This window comes from Lagopus muta, chromosome 27 (genome assembly GCF_023343835.1).
Source record: "Lagopus muta isolate bLagMut1 chromosome 27, bLagMut1 primary, whole genome shotgun sequence".
Taxonomy (NCBI): Eukaryota; Metazoa; Chordata; class Aves; order Galliformes; family Phasianidae; genus Lagopus; species Lagopus muta.
In genome coordinates, this window is record NC_064459.1 from 839,579 (window position 1) to 857,231 (window position 17,653).

Genomic DNA, 17,653 nt, shown 5'->3' on the forward strand with positions numbered 1-17,653 from the left:
AGTATTCTACGTGCATGGGCTGATCACACAGGCTGATTTTTGGATGTTGTGCAGCAATTTGTACATTGGTGCAATGAATATCACAGAAGAAAAATCACCTGTATGTGAGCAAACCCTTCAGAAAATACAAAACTCAGGCTAAGTCTATGGGAAAATGTTTTATATGGAGTTACTGTCAAGGATCATCTTGATCCTCTGGTTTACAGAATCACAGTAAACTAGCTTTGGGAATCTCTGAATGAAACGCATACAGAAAAATATCATTTCTGATGAATTTGCAAGGCCTGCAAGCTGAAGCCTCGGGCTAATAGTCATGATGAATGGTCAGCTTGAGTTCCTTGGTAGTTGCAAACAGTCTGTAAGCGAAGTTAGTTTTCTTTGGAGGTTAATGTTTCTGATGAATATAGGACTTGAGAAGCACCATACAGCCAACACAAATTATCTGAAGAAGTATTAAATAGAAAAAAAAAAAATAAAAAAATCCAGGACAGCTATTATTGTCATGGAATGCCGTGAATCATCCAACAGTACTAATTAAAACAAAGAGAGCTTTAATACCACAGATAAATCTGAGAAACAAGGAGCTTTGTAATGATAAAGTGAGAAGCAGTTTTTCTATTTTTGACAGTGCTGTGTAGCTTAAGATTTATCAACTTCTGTAGAGTAGTATGGTAGGAATCAAGATAGGAAATATCTAGAAGGAGAAAGAAATCACACAAAAAAGATTAGATGTGATATGTTTTCTGTACTAAAATGGATGAGATGCTTTGTTGCTTTGTACAACAGTAAAGAATATACTGCATTAATAGTACGATGTTGTTGTATGCTTGTGGCAAAAGTAACACTAAGAGGACTTGCATATAAAGAATGTAGTCAAAGTAGTCCAAATTACAAACAGCTTGTGGTGCTTCTTTGTGTCTGGCTCTGCAATTCCTGGCATCTTGAAGGTGTTCATTGGTTGAGCAGCTCTGATCAACTGTCATGGTGAAAGTGATGTCCCACAGTCACTGTTCAAGAACTTGAAATGTTTTTCTGAGCTCAGCTGGAGGGAAATACTGCAGAAATCTCTGTGGGAGCTGAGAACAAGATCAGGACAAGTTAAAGAAGCTGTGTTACTTTCCCCTATTTCAGTGTAGGCTCCAGTGTTGTGGATGTCTGCAAGATTTTGACAGTTGTTGGAAGGACACTTGGGCACGAGCAGGAGAGCTTTCAAGAAAAAGCATTAAACATCCTTGTTTGAGCTGTTTCTGTAAGCTTCTTATGGGGTGTGTTTGGTTTCAGACGCTTTTATTTTATCTTACACTCTTATTTTATTTATTTATTTATTTATTTATTTATTTATTTTGATTTTGAGTCTAAAGATCTTTCCCTTAAGATCTTTTTGTTTCGGGAATAAACAGGAGATTTTAGTAACTGATTGTGAGGAGGAAGAAGCTGTTATGAATGTTCATTGTGCACGTACTCATATACATATGGAATCATAGAATCCTTTGAGATGGAATGGAACTTACAAGGTCACCTAATCTAGCCCCCTGCAACGCACTTGGACATCCACAGCTCCATCAGGCTGCCCAGATTCTGATCCAGTCTCACCTTGAAAGTCTTCAGGGATGGAGCATCCACCACATTGCTGGGCAACCTGTTCCAGTGCCTCATTACCCTCACTGTAAATGACTTTTTTTTTTTTTTTAATATCCAAACTAAATCTGCTCTCTTTGAGCTTGGAGCCATTGACGTAACAGCTGTATTTCCATAACAAGGCAAAATCTCGGGACAAATCTCAAATTGAAAAATTGAGTTGGCAGATTACGTCAAGAAAATGATAAATGCAGTTGGTATAATATCTTTTTCTGATTGTGTCTTGAGTATTAAAATTAATTTGTACTTATCTAAAAATGGGATATTCTCTGAATTCCTTTTGCAGTACGTTTAGGGCACGTTGCTAGCTCTTCTCTTCTACAGTGGTTAACACTCAGGGAGGCAAAATTTCTGCTTCTCTATTATTCTTTCTGGCAATCAGTGTTGCTCTCAGGAGGAGCATTTATGTGTATGTGTGCATCTGTATGTACTTGATAGTCCTTGCGAATCTTCAGCCAGTCCTAATACGAAAATCAATGGATCCCAAGGCAGGTTTGTCTTTAACAATAGAATTGTTCCATCTATAACCTCTGCACAAAATGTCTTGACATGTGAGCAATCTTGTGGCATATGGTGCAGCAGTTACTTGTTATACAGCATTTATACCAGCAGTGTAATTTTCTTTTTTTTCACTCTGGTTGTTTTAACCTCTGTGTTTTTAGTCTATTCTACACAAATTGAAATTCTCAGCAGTAAACTTAAAGCAAAATATTAACAAAGGGACCTTTCTCGTGGTTCATCAATGCATTCTGCAGGCATTGAGGGGACAGCAAATGATCCAGGTTGTTTTCACATCACAAATAGAAGGCTGGAAATGTGTATGCTTCGTAGGAGAAAACCCCAGGATAATTCAGGGACTTCTTGGTAGATCTTAATAGACAGATACATCTCTCCCATATATGAAGAAGAAACACTGTGAGATGCTTTATTTGGTACTCAGTTTTTGTTGTTGTACTTTAACTTACCCTGGATCTTGTTTATGCCACTATTTTCAAAAGTTCAGTGGTATCTTAGATAACAAAGTGAAATTGAAGCATAATGGAAGCTGAGTGCCCAGGTCCCCTGGGCACCATTACCACTGCCAGTTTGTGTTGCTAATGATTTGTAATGATTGAACCCTATGGACTTTGAGAACAAATACACTCAAGGACTCCACTGAGCTTTATAAAAGGCCTTGAATATACAGTAACTTAAATTTTTATAGCAACATGCATTTCTTTGTTATAACTGAGACCGAAATTTGATTGTTGTACTGAGTACACATAGGGCAATATGAAAGCTATCACAGAATACTAACACTAAATGTAATTTAGCATAGTCCATAACACAGAAATGTGTTATACTTGGACTTTATGCAAATAACTTTTATTTCCCCTTTTGTTTAGGATTAACCATCTCTACATAATTACTTTACTGCGGAGTAGGCACAGCTGTATTGCATTGGCCATCATCACTTTGTTTTGTTGGCAGATGTTTAAACCTGAATGCAGTGCCAAAAGTTCATAGAATCACAGGGTCATAAAATCATTTGAGTTGAAAGGGACCCTAAAAGGTCATTGAGTCCAGCTCCCCTCTGATGTACAGAGACATTTCCAGCTTGCTCAGGATGCTCAGAGCCTGGTCCAGCCTGATCTTGAGTATCTCCAAAGCCAAAGTTGCATTGTTTTTCTTTATCGTTACTGTTTAATAATACAATACTTACAAAGCAAATTCCTTGCTGTAGTGAATTTTGTGCAAATTTGGTTTTTCCCCATTCATCTGTTGTCTTCATAGACAGACTAGTGACTTTCCAGTATCTTCTGCTTTGCTTTGGTCGCTCTTTGTCCACGCTTGGTAGCATAGGGGATGTGGGGAAAGATGCCTTCAGCCATCAGTACTTACTGAACAAAGCAGGCCCCACTGCAATACTTCACAATACTTCCATTCTGCATAATGGCATCATCACATGGGCATGGATAGAAATAGGACATTCGTTTGTACTGCATCTGAAGTGATAATGAGGTAATGCCTGATGTGGGTGGATACTGGAGGATAAGGTATGGGCAGGGCTTCCTACACTGGGAGGGGAGCTGTGGAGGAGCCCTTCTGCTAGGAGCACAGCTAAACCCAGTGCACGAATCAGAAGGGACGAGGCTTTGCCTTTCGTGTTCCTCAGAGACAGAGGAAAGTTTGCAAAAGAGATATATCTGTATCTGTAAAGTCAGTCTCATGAGCAACTACATGTGGGAGCTGAGGCAGTATTTTCTATTGCAGCGATGCCAAGATAAATCTTAGAAGCCATCTGGGGATTTTTTTTTATTAAATAGTACTTAAGCAGGAAAGGTTGATTGATGAAAATCAAGAGGGGTGTGAATCAAAATCCGTTCTCCCATTTTTTTACATGAAGATTGAAATTCATTTTGTATAGTTCAATGGAGATTAATATGCAAGTTAAATAGGCCAAAAAAATTAGCTTTTCCAGAAATGAGCACGCATTCATACAGGGAAATGAAAAGAGTTGCCTAAAGCTCAACAGACGGATCCAGATCTTTGCTATACTTTGCTTCTGAAGTGCTGCATTAGTGGAGGTATGACAGGAATGTGACTGGGAAGGTTTGATACGAACAGAACCAATAACGTTGATGCTTAATCCTCCTGTCTGTAAATGTTGGACAATAGTCTCTTACAGTGACATTCTGCATAAGACTGGCGTACAATTTCAAGTGTTCCTGCTTCCAGGCAGCTGAGTCAGAGGAATCTGAAGAGCTGGATGCTGACTCACGTGTTGAAGATAGTGAATTCCAAAAAGAAAAAGTCACAGGGCAAATATTTTTCAGTGAAACTGCACTTTTTCCCCCTTATTTGCAAGCAACTGGTCTTAAGCAGCCATCACTATTTCTTAATCTTCAGTAAGAAATCCTCAATTTCAATATGGCAACACTGACTTATACCAGATCCCTGTTCTGTTTTTCTCTTGAGTACCAGAGGAAATAATAGTTCTTTTCAACATATACAAATCTGAGCAAGCAAACAGTCAAAAACCTTGAGAACATCTTGTAGTTAAGAGAAATTATGTGGAATGGGAAGTAGGTGCTGTAGCTTTCCTGTAGCTGTTTCAGCTTCTGGAGGTTTGTTTCCTTTATGAAATTGATATTTGCTCTCTTTAAAGGTATGGATCTTTCCTTCTCTGTAATCAACATTTATTCTGATCCTTCACCCACTAATGCCTGTAAATCCTGACATGATCTGAAAGCATCCAAAAATAAATCAGACTGGAAAAGGTCACATGCAATATGAGTTTAGATTGCGTGAGCTAATTTTACCTGAGGTGTAGTTGTGTGGCTAATGCTTTTCATAGCAGTTCCAACACAGAAGGGCTTCGTTTAGTAAAATGACATTGAGGTGCATCTTTGAAAAGTAAAAAGTAGGCAAAAGTAGAGGAATCTATTTATGCATTTGGCATCGTATGAAACAGCTCATGGTTTATTAGAGGATTTAATTTGAGACCTCTTCACTGTAGCCTCAAAGAAAGTTATTGTTATTGTTCTCAAGAACACTTTTATTATGTAACTGAGTCCTGGTTATTTGAACAGGACTTGAAGGAAGTTTTTACTAAAACTTGTCAAGTCCAATTTATCATGTCCGTACACATAGACATGCAGTATCTTCCCTGTATTTCAGTCAAGTGCATTTTTACACTCTGGCTGAAACATGTGCTTAATCTGCTGGGTATCCAGTGGAGCATGTAGCATATGGATGTGTCAAAGTGTGACTTTCAGTGTATTTATAACATGGTACTAAATTCTGAGTCTTCTATTTAGGTGAGAAAGTAGGAAGTTCTGACTTTTGAATTTGGGAATTATTTTAAATTTTTTAAATTTTCTTTCTGTAGTATTTATGCACTAAAACCATCATCTAAAAGCAGTATATAATTGTACTTAGGACTAAGTACCTACAAGTCATGATGAGAGGGCTTTAGTTATAGTAACATAATGTGCTGCTGCTGTTAACTTTTTTTTTTTCTTGCTGAAGTTCTGTTTCTGTTATCCAGAGCAAACATACACAATAAATACCCAAACCAGGTTGAATTAGCTAATCAGGCTACTGGAAATAGTAGGAGATAATGTCAAGAAGGTGCAGGTGGTACCTGCAGATGTCTCAGTGAAAGGCTGTACTGCTTTCAGCACTTGAAGCAGCTTGGGCATCTCTGCATCTCCTTTCCATTTCATCACTGCATATGGTGAAACGAAATCAAATCTGGCTGTTCCAAACTCATATCCCACCATAGAATGGCTTGGGGTTAGAAGGGACCTCAGAGATCATCTAGTTCCAAGCCCCTGCCATGGGAAGGGTTTCCAACTGATGAAATGTGTTTAGATGGTGAAATTTCACCGTATGTTCCTATCTCCTGTGTAGTTATAGAGTTGTTAGGTACCTTTGGCTTTACACAAAGTGCATGCCACTTCTGATTGACTCTCAGTTATGCTAAAGACACTTACTGCATTTATTTAAGGATAATGGGAGTATGAAGTTGGTTTTAGTCTTTTATGAACACTTGATTCGTTTGCGTGCTACTTTTATATGAGGATGTTATAAAAGAGCATCAAGCTCCTTAATGATAGATGCAATTGGATTTCCAACTGATCTTGGACTTTTTTCATTTAAAGACATTTTCTTCCTGAACACTAAATTTTCAAAGGCAGAATCTTGCATAAGCTGCCCACTGCAGATCAAATGAAATCAAAGCTTTGACTTGGCCGATACATAATGCTGTTATGGGCCTTTGTCTTTTGTGACAAATACAGGCTCTTTAAGATTTATTCTTCATCTGGCTCTTGCTTCTGTCTTGACAAATGGTTTTTGTTATGGAATGAGCTTTCTAATCTGATAAGTTCATAATTTTGTGATTAAGAAATTGACTAAATAATTGTATATTTCTCTCTCAAAAAGAAAATAACTGTTCAAACTCCACCATATATTAATTTACTTGAAACAGAGAACATTAGATAAATTAGGGGCCCAGGAGAGAAAGGATTAAACCCTGTGGCAATGTGGATTTTTTTTTTTTCAACAGTGCGAATTTTTAGAGTTGGTGGCACAACAAATCTCACTGGCTTTATTTTATCATTCTTTCATGGTGGGCAGTGATGAAAACAAAGCCTGTTAGTTCTACCTTGACATTATATTATAGTTTTCCTTCCGCTAGGAACTTTTTCTGCTTTCAGAGCTGACTTGTTCCCATCAGTCAGTTCCATATGCAGAGTGAATCCAGTGCCAGTGCCTAACAGAAAACAAAATGTATATGAGCAAATTACAGTAGGTATCTGCAGTGCTTGAAGCTTGACACTACAGCTGAGATAACTCCAAGCTTCTTTAAATATTTAGATCTTTGGAATTGAAATTTCCATGAGACTGACTTGTAGTTTGGTTGTGATACCAAATGAGAATCTTGAGGGAATTAATTCGGTGACTGGAAACCAAATACCTAATTTTCTAGCACTTGAGATCACTGATTCTAGAGCGTGTTACTATTGTAATGTGATTTAGGTCACGTAACATAGTGGTTCTCTGCATGGGATCTCAAGACTGTTGGAAGCCCTGTGAAAGGTAACGAAGGAAAACAAGCTTATTATTGGCAAGCATAACTTTGTAGCTTGCAGTCCCCAGCAAGTGAAAATCAGTGCTTCAGAATCAAAGGCACAGTGCAGGCAGTTTCATCTTGCTGTCAGAGACAAAGGGGAAGAACTTGTTTGCAACAGAGGGCTTATGAGACACAGTGAAGAAATTACAGACTTAAGGTTCAGGCACAGCAGCCAATTCCTTTCTGTACTTTTAGGAGGAAGGGCTTTTTTTTCCCATGGCTGAGGAAAAAGTTTTATTTTTAGCTTTACTATTTCTGGTTTAAGATTTTTGAAGCATCCTAAGTGTGTCCTTGCATCATTTGAATATAACATGGAGTGCAGGAGCCTTAACATGGAGCTAGGACAGTTGCACTGCCACTCTTTGAGTCTTACATTTGCAAGAGAGCAGATGAATAACTGATGAATACAAATCAATTTAAATTCCTCAGGAGAAGAAGAAAAAATGCCTAGGCCCAGTCACATCTGTAATAGGAGGTATGTAAAAATCAAGTTAGAGTCAAGTATCTTTTTTATTGCAGTCTCCTCCCTATCAATTTCATTCATTCCTTCAGCAGGGATTGTCAGTAACCTAGGTAACTCTGCATTTGTTTTCTCTTCTCCTTTGCTCCGCTGACAACTAAAAGCGCCTTTGGTGGCGACATAGAACTAATGTCCCAACCATACTGCATTAAAAGGGGGAAGAGGGAGGATGGAGAGAGAGAGGCTTAGAATGCTTTTCTAATGTAGATTTTATATACCTATAAAAGAAAGCTTAGGAGTAGCTGAGACAGCTTAGATGTGATTGCAATGTTTTAAACAGGGTAATATTGTCACTGTGCCTTGCTGTGTGGGCTGAAGTGACATTGAAATGAAATTCTCTGCTAAAAAGCTTGATCAGCTAAGACTGATCTTCGCTATTGGAGGTAGAAGCTCCAATATCTTCCATCACAAGAAACATGGGTAGACAAAGGGCCAATGAATCGGGTGATGCCATGGCCTTTAATGTGATAGCATTTCAGTGGAAGGCTGTTCTTTAACTGGGCTGTGAAGTCCTCCCTTCTGTGACTTGCAAAGCTGGTTTATTGTTAAGCATCCGTGTGGATATAATGTGAGCTCACACAATGTGTGTCTGAGATGAGGACTGAATAAGCATGAAGAAATCGTTAATTACACAATTGTTTTCCACGATCTAGGTGCTGCATTGAAGGGCCGAGTGCAGTGTTCTGCTTTTTATCTGGTTAGCTCAGATGCGTTGTAAACACCTGATATTTGATTTTGAAAATAGAATCTTGTGCTTTGAAACTGGAAGTCTTCTGCTATGCTGTTCTGCAGTTATGGCACATTATTTTAACTTAAAGTTGTACATTGTTGAAGGACTCTGATAGAAGGTTAGGTTTGTTGATTAGGAAAAAGCCATTGAAATTTGTTTGTGGGAGGAAGGGAAAATGATTTCTACGTGTCTGATAATGGAAAACACTATGGTCATTTATTTTAGCTTCTGTAATTGAATTTCAAAGCCTTCAAGTTTAAGTGTGTGTATACATCCAATTCAGAAACTTTCTGTAATCCTCTCGTCCACTGCTGATCAATTTTAGTGATTGCATAGATTTTTCTTTACAAAAGTTGATTCCCAGACTGTAGTTGAAGGGCTATCTCTAAACTAGTTACAGTATTGATAAAAAGCTAACATAGATCATGCTGCTAATTGCTGCTGACAGCGCCTGCCGAACAGAACTGTTCTGGAATACAGGCTGAACATCATTTCCTTCTTCCTGTGCAGTTTGGGCTGACTTCTTGAATTTGTAATTCTTTATTTTTCTTTTTAACCTCATCCTAAATTGGACAGTCAACACAATCTGCGTTAGTTCATTTTGTATTCACCTTCAGCTGAAGTTTACATCCTGGCTTTGGCAAGTAAAGCAATGTAGCACCAGTGCCATAGTGAGGGAAGGAGAAGCATGCTTGCAAACATCTTGCAAAGACTTGTGTGTTGCTTTACAACTTGTTGTCCTGCAGAAAAGAATTACAGAGAGTTCTGATGGCAGGAACTTATGGGTAAAGACATCTGCTGAAACAATGATATATATTTCCAAGGGCCTGAACAGTCCTATAACTGACAAACAGGTTGTTGGAGTGTGTGTGTGTTTGTGTGGAAATTTGGGAACCTGCTGGAAATGTTGTCCTTCAATTTGGTAGAATATTTTTCCACTCATGATCACCAGTCTCAACACTTATAGTTTTTTTTTTTCCTCTTAAAACAAACCAATTATCCATCCATGACAAGAATAGAAACAGAAGGTGGTAATTTCTTGCACTCTTTAATTGCCTCCCAAAGAGGATAAAAACAGTTAGTTAAAAAGACTGTGTCTTCATCTACAGTCTTGAAATAGTCTTTTGAGGATAACTTGAAAGGACAGATGAAGATTCTTGGTTTGCTAAGGAGAGCCAGATCTAAATTAGGTACTGGCTTCAACATACTTGCCTGTCATTAGGTATTCTCTCTGTCATCTGATATAGTGTAAATGGCATGGGAATTAATGAATGGGTTCCAAAAAAAGGGGAAATTTAGCTGGTATCTCCGAAGCTATTGCAAAGTTTTTGCAATATAAAGGGATGGTTCAATGGCTAGGCAGCAAGGCTTAGGAAGTTCACTGTTATGTAGATGCCCTATAAGTTCCAGTGTGATCGAAGGGCATGAATTTTAGGATGTCTAGGAATTGAGACCTCAGCTCTTTCTTTGTGAAGTGTTCCATTGTCAGTGATTTGATCTAGGAATTGATTTCTTTAGGTTAGTTCTATAGTCAGGAGTTATCTCCATGCATCTTTCCCATGGGCAGTGCATGGAAGTATAACTCAGCACTGTTCAGGATGGTTTTGAGCACTTTATCCCACACTACTAACACTAGAGAGGCCAAGAGGAGACATTCCTACTTAGGATTGTTTGAACAAAGTGTAATCTCACTGATCTTCCCTATGAAAACCACAGGCCTGGCTATGGTCAAAAGATTTTGAGTAAGCTTCTAAGATCTTCTATATTACAAAATGATAAGAAATTGATACTAGAAAGAGTGTACCATCTTACTAATCTTGTAATCAAAGCATACACCCAAATTGCAGATTGTTGCATTATTCTGCCTGTGCAGAACTCAGATTTCTCATCTGTCCACCCAGCCATAGATCAGTCCAAATGCTCTCCACCTCCTGACATTTCCCCCTATGAAACTGGGATAAACCTGTGCTGTGCTTGTTGTCTTGAGCTATCTGACAGCTGTGACAGTGTTATATGGAAATATCTCCAGTCAATAAAGCTCCTGAAAGCACCCTATAATTACAGACTGCAATTGTGCAGGTTACAGTCTGCAAGTTACAGCAGAAAAATGTTTTTTGTTATGCTGACACCAAACAGTCACTTGTTTTAATTTCCTACTTGTGGTCTTTGTGTTTACTGCAAGCACATCCCTTAAAAAATGTTATGCCCTAAATACTGCCACATCAATTCAATGTTTTGAAGAGATTTCTTTCAGCTTAAAAATTATTTTTGGCCAGAATGAAAATACAGTTTTGAGCCAGTTCTAATGAGAGCCTCCAAAAAGTGGTCTCTGGGAGTTGTTTCCTACTGGATGCTTAGTAATGCCTCCTTTCTAATATTCTCTTCCATACAGTAGGAAAGAATAGTGTTGTAAACCCTCTCCTGCAAATGGAATGCATGCTGGCCTGAGAGTTCAGGGAAACAGCACAAAGTAGACCAGTGAAAACATATTCTGCTGGTATAATTGCATTTCTGCAAGGAAATTTTCCAGTGTAGAAATATCTTGAAAAAAGAACCACCTCATCTAGCCAACATTGTTAAGGCAACGTCCTGCAGCTGCCAGTCACACTGATTGGATTTTTAACATGAATAGAGTGTCCACTTAAGAATTGTGTTGTAGGTCCTGCAGCCTTACTCACGTATGTCACTCAGCATTGGTAATTTGCACTCCTCATTAAGGAAAGTCCCATGCTGTTTCATTACTATTACATTTATCACATTTATCACCTGCTGTGGTTGGATTTATTCGATTTTCCATCTTTTTCTGTGCAACTGTGCATGCAGTTTCCTTAAGAAAAAAGCAGAGACCATACAATCAGGAACTGCTGACTGGCAAACTGGGCTGTTGGGTGAATTTATTGCACTAAATGCAGTGTTTCCTAAGGAACTCGTCGGTTATATTTTCTTGCTGCTAAGGAGCATTCAGTAGAACATTTGTGCTTTCATCTTTTTCTTTCCTGATGTACCTGACTGTCACGCAAACAGCGAGGCAGCCGAATTTGGAGAATCATCCTGAGATGCAAAAATGCAATGAACATTTTCTACTTTCAGCCTTCACACAGAAACATTTTGCTGTAATTACTGTGTCAAATTGTATGGATAAGTAGTGTTTAGTCAGTGTACAAAATGGAGCATATGCCTTCTTGTGAATATTTGGGTTTTTCTCTTTCCTTGATTTAGTGCTTTTTTGGTTAACCTATATGTTATATAAAATACTACTGAATGTTTTGAAGCTTGGCAAGCTTTACTCAACACTTGTCAAAACAAAGTGATTTCCATTCTATTATTCTTGCTGTAACAATGAGCAGAAAGCATGTTCTGAGAACAAAATTGTATGAAATGCGAGTTATTTGTTCCTTGTCAAGCAAGGCATTGAAGAGCAGCCCTTGCTTTGCTGGGTGCCCTGCTAATGGCTCCTGGGGGGAGCTGAGCTTTGGGAAGCTCAGTGCACCTGCACAGAGATCACAGCCCCCTGAAATATTTAGTGATGGCATTCTGAGGATCAGCTGGATGTGTTGTTCCCTTGTATATGAATTCTTGATATGTGACCTCATGGCTGTTCCCTCCCTGCAGAAGGTGGTTTCTGTTGAATTCAGATCATTGGGAGGTTGGGTTTGTTTTTTTTTCCTCCTCAAGAGTGGCTTTAGTGAAGATGTGCTTGTTACAGATTGCAGGTATAAGAGTACACAGCTTGCAGATAACAAGGAAGAGCTCTACTCAGTTTTCTCTACGGAAATGATTTCATTTGTTGGAATTAGATAATGTTTTTCACAGCACCTGCATTTCAATATCATGAGCCTAATGCTTTGCTTTGAAAATAATGATTCAGCTCCTAAAACAGATTGAAAGCATCCCTTGGTCAGTGTGGCCTGGGAGTGACTGTTCCTAACTCACCAGGAGGTTGGCACAGCCATGGCTCTACAGGGGTCTGCATGCATCAACTGTTGGGTTGTTCTGAATTGAGCTCTTGCTGCATCTCCATCTAGTTCTCAGTACAGGAGGATCCCTGGTAACCACTGAAGTTAAATGCTGAGATCCTTTTCTAAGGAAAATCCAGAAAGCCTGTGTATGAATTTTCTTTGCATCAACCTTGAAATTCAACTTAATTTTGCCCATCTTCTGTAGTCTGTACTTGCATTTCTGCTGATAAAATAGACTGTGTAAATGTCAGCTTTGGGATGGCTTAATTTACAGAGCTACAACTGAAAAGGCTAACACAGCATCTCATTTTTACTCCAAATATGCCTGATTTTAGGAAGACTGCAGATTAAATCTCCAGTTCATCAAATCATGGAAGGCTTGCACATTACTTTTCAAGCTGAATGCATGCCAGGCTGGTCAGGAGCTGGCAGCAACAAACTCAAGTGAAGTATGGCAATCAAGGGACTGTGCTAATTTCTGGCATTTCATACGGTTGGCATTGGGCTAGTATGGCTTCCACAGCAGTCATACAAAGGGGCAAAGGTTTGCAACTGACCATAGTGAGTTTGTGTTTGGTTGGAACTCAGTGATCTTGAAGTTCTCTTCCAAGCAAAGTCATTCTATGATTGCTCTTAGGGGCTTTTTTTCACTCTGGATAACTGGTAGGACAATGAGGCTGAAGGCTGAGGACTGAGGGATGAAAACAGAAGAAACGTTACTGTTAAGAAGAAAAGAATTACTGCTGCTAGGGAATGGAGCAGTTTCTGGTCTACTCTGCAACTGAGAGACTTTCAAGGATCTAAACTGATGGCAGTAAATACTTGCATGGGAGTGTGGGTACAAGTCCCTAAATTTTTTCTTCATTCTTATGTGAACTTAATTGACCAGTGGCTCAGTACGTGCTCTGAGATCATGGGTTCGTTTTCAATGAGTGGAACGTATTTCTTTGTGCCGCTGCAAGTGGCTGGGATTTTCATTTCTTGGGCTTCTACGTGAGCAGGGAGCTGTAAGCAATGGGAAGATGCTTGTGCTCAGTGAGCAGTGTCAGTGTGTACTGCCTGTGAGCCCTGCTTTCCTGTGCTGTGTCCCTGGTGGTGAGAGCAGGACAGAAGAGGGAGCTCGCAGTGCGCAGGCAGCAGGGCTCGCACTGCAGCCAGCTGCAGCAAAACTCTGCTTTGCTTTTAGATTATGACGGAAAATCTGTTTTCAGTCTGTCCCTGTTATTGCTTAAAGCCGCTCGTGACCTGGGTTTGAACTGGTGTCCTAGAGGGTAAAAGGCTCTGTATCTCATTGGCAATCCCCAGAAGCATGCAGTTGCTCCCGACACAGATTTGAAACAAATCCTGACCTGAAGTCATCAGCCTTAGGTTTTGGTTACTCTGATGAGAGACGGCAATTTAAAGACTTTGCTTTCTTCCCTGCTCTTCCAGTGCCCAATACACCCTCTTCTTCCTTCAGCTATACAAATCCAGCTAAATCTTCTGAAAGGAGATTATGAACCGGTAGATTTCAAGCAGTGTAGAGCCACAGGAGAAGAAAACAAGGTGGATGTTCACATTCTGAGCCCTTCTTTCTCACACTGCGTGATAGACAGAAACATCCTGAACTTGCTCTGCCTTTTCCAAAGAAGGTTCAAAATGCAGTTGATCACAAGCAGGATGTTTGCATCTTCTTGATTCTAAAGAGTGCCCAATGTTTATACTGCTGTTGCATCAGGCACTCACTGCTATATTCTTTTGGTGCTTACAGCTGTATTGTGCCTTCAGTTTTGTTACACATGTTGACTTCGGTGGGCTTCGTATCAGAGAAGATGCTTAGATTCACACGCTCTCTATTCCTACTATGAACAGCTATAGAGTAAGTGAGCAGCAAGCCCTGGTCTCGCTTGGAAAGTGCTGCTGAAGTTTTTGAATTTTGTAGAAGACTGTTTGTTAGGTGTTCTTGGGCTTCAGCAGGAGCTGTGCACAGATTATGAGTGCAGAACATGGCTGTGGTGCCTGGTGGGGACTGCCATCTGGTTCTGGCTGGCCAACAAAACACTGACAATTGATGAAAGTGCTGCTATCTGCTGTTTTGTTTTCCAGAAGCTCCCCTGTTTCTTGTGCACTTTTCCTGTTGCATGTTCCCCAAATACTCTCTGGTGACCTTTGGAGATCAAGTATTCTTTAAACCAATATTTATACCAATATAGCCCCTTTGTTCTTTATTTTCCTAGCTACTACTACTGTAAAAATCACAGCAAAAGAAAAGAAGGGGTCATGTTAGAAAACTTGCAGAAGTTTATTTTCTTGTGCTTAGAGTGGAAATCACAATGTGTGCAAAGGCTCCATGTTGTTGTTCTAACTTTGATTTTATGTTTGCAATAGTAAGTAAAGCTGTGGTTCAGGAGGTTTCAGAAGGAGGTGCTCATCTGTCATAAACTCTTCATTTTATTTCATTTTTGGGCACCCCTGTTTGGAACAACTTACAACAGACTGATTTTAAAACTTTGTGCTGTTCTCTCTGTAAATGGTATCTATGAATTCATGTCTGGAACTGGTAATTTGTTTCTAGTCCCTCTGAGAAAAAAAAAAAAAAAAAAACTCCAGGTGTCCCAGCAGTGTGTTCTCTCCTCTCCATTGTGCTTTGCTGACCTGAGGCCAGCATGAGGAGCCAATGAAATACTAGCAAGAACATCTTCAGCAGCCCCAGGTTCAAAAACTGATGATTTCTTGCCTTATCTGCCCCATCCCTCTGCTAACAGGCAGTAGAGTGGGTGGTGATATCTGCTCCCCAGTGCCCCAGTTTGTAAGTTTAGCTCCCACAGTGCCTGTGGACTGGTTGCCGTTAGCATAGCCACTCCTTCAACCACCCAAGTCTCAAAAGGATGTATGGAAGGTTTGGCATGTTAGGTTAATTAGTCTGGTAAGACTCAGAGGGGAGTCATCACAGTAGCTGACATGAATTCAGTATGGGGAAAATTATTGGGCACAACAGAAACTTTTTCTGTAGGTTTAAAAAAAAAAAAAAAAATACTCTCGGTAGCAACAGAATTCACTACTGCATTGCTCGTGGGCTTTTTCTTTCTTTTCCCCTCAAATCCTTAGCTAGGCACTTACTGCCTCAGGAATCAGAAGATGGGAAAGCTCTGCTTGTATTCTCACCTGTTTCAAATCAATATAATGACCTTCACTGAAGCTATAATTACATTGGTATAAGTCAGGGATGCATCAAGCCTCGGAATATTTGATTTGTCCTCAAACAGAGGTGAGGAGTCTGGATGTGTATTTTTTTTCTTACTGACCCTTTGCAGCTCTAATTCAGTTTAAACCTACAGGGATCACTTTAAGATTACACTAATAAAGGAGGTAGGTTAATATCCCTTCTGTCCTTGGCTTTACTGCAGACAGTAGCAACAAGGGGCCTAATTAGTGTTTGGCTTTGCAGGTTATGGAGGTTGCTCCAAGAGAAACTGGACTGACACCACCAAACTCATTAGACTTAGGTCCTTGAACACTGTTTTTGTATTAAAGAGAAAAGAAACCTAGCAAGGGGGAAGTCCAGGGAGTGCAAACTACAATCCTCATTAGAGTAATTAGTGCAAGTCGTTATTTCCTAGAAACCTCAGATGGCCACATTTATTCTAAAGAGATGCCAGGGCTACAGCTGAACTAGCTGCAACATCTGCCTGTGGGAGGGAGCAGGGAGGGTGGTATTTGCTGCCCGTGTTTGCTTACATTTTCTGGCTTAGGTGATATGTGATCCTATTAAGCTCAGTATAGCTAATCCTCTTTCATGGTACTAATTTCTTACCATTATCTTTATTTGGCTTGTAATTTCCCTTATGGTATTCTTCTGCTTGTCCTAATGTTTGCGAGTAGCTTCAAGCATCTCTTGAGTATCCTGCAGGAAAACTCCGGCCTGATCTGTGTCAGTGTCCTTGGAAAGAAAAGGAATCACTGGTAGAGCAGAGAAAGTATCCCCTAATAAAGCCTTTTGCTGTTAATGGCATCTCTTATGAGCTACAGTGTCTTCTGTGTTTGCTTATGAAATTCATCTTGTACTTTTGTGCTGAAGCAGAGTTCTGTACCCTCAGTGAATGTTAACAAGCAGCTTTGCTGGCAAACCTCTTACCTTGAATGGCTAAAGGAGAAAAGGAGATGCTGGAATAGAGAAGTAAGGAGATCTGCCAGCACAGATGGGATATGTTCCCAGTCTTCAGATTGCAATTCAAGGTGTGTATGTCAGGTCACTCTTTACAGCACCTCTGCTCTTTCAGACCATGAGCATTATGGGCTGGTGTGTAACCTTGTCTATGGCCAAATGTCCACATGGACAGACCCTCCTTGTGTGCTGGGCACTGTTAGTAAATGCTAATTAACTTACTTATTTATAATGAAGGATCCTTACTGTATTTTCATTGGAGATGGAGCAGCCCCTTCTTGGCCAGTATTTGCCATTCTGTCAGTCTAAAGATGATTTATGGTTGAGGAGCACGGCCAGGCACAGCTGCTAGGCTCTGAGCTGCTCCGCAAAGCCTTGAAGATTTTGCTTCTTTCCTCAAGACTTTTAAGCATCCTTTAGAAAGGGTATGAGATGGATTACATTATGTAGTATGAATGTAGGTGTAACTTTTATGAAACTAACTTTTTTGCTTGAAGCTTGCTTATTAAATTTTCTGGCCTCAATGTTGCTATGCAAGTCTCTGTATTTAATGGGCCTGCATTGAGAACCGGACTGAGCCAAGGACGTTGCAGTTCATTCCTCAGATCCTTGCAAAACTCTGAATTTAAACAAGTCCAAAAAGCAAAATGATTCACTTTTTGCATTTTAAAAGCAGAGAAAGTCTACACGACAAGTTTGGTATCGCACGGGGAGTCTGCAACTGAACTTGGACATCTCAGATCTTACCTTCATGGTTTTCACTACAGAAGCTCCTGGCCAACATTCAGCCAAGTGGCTGAAATTGCTTTCACGTTAACCAGCTTGGTTCTTCTGAGTCATCTTTTTTGGATTTCCAAAAGATGGGAACAAAAGTTTCTGGATCTCTGCTTTATTGAACACCTCGTGTTTGGGAATAGCGCATCTTTCCCTAAGGGTGAGGCAATAAATGGCCCCTCTAAGCTTAAACCGTTTAGGTAAGGGGAATAGTGCCCCTGGAAATGAAATGAAATGCTTTACCAAATTAAAAGGGTAGGGGAATGAT

General features: G+C 39.8%; 2 protein-coding genes across 3 annotated transcripts in view; one reads left to right on the forward strand and one right to left on the reverse strand.

Annotated features, from left to right (window-relative positions):
• The window catches only part of ANXA4 (annexin A4), a 493,965-nt gene extending 491,082 nt beyond the window's left edge, over positions 1–2,883 (reverse strand). Inside the window, exon 1 of the mRNA XM_048928311.1 lies at positions 2,879–2,883. The gene's annotated coding sequence lies outside the window, so the exon portion shown is untranslated. The remainder of the gene's footprint in view (positions 1–2,878) is intronic.
• LRRTM4 (leucine rich repeat transmembrane neuronal 4) overlaps positions 1–17,653 on the forward strand; it is a 433,443-nt gene that overhangs the window by 178,037 nt on the left and 237,753 nt on the right. The window lies entirely within an intron of this gene.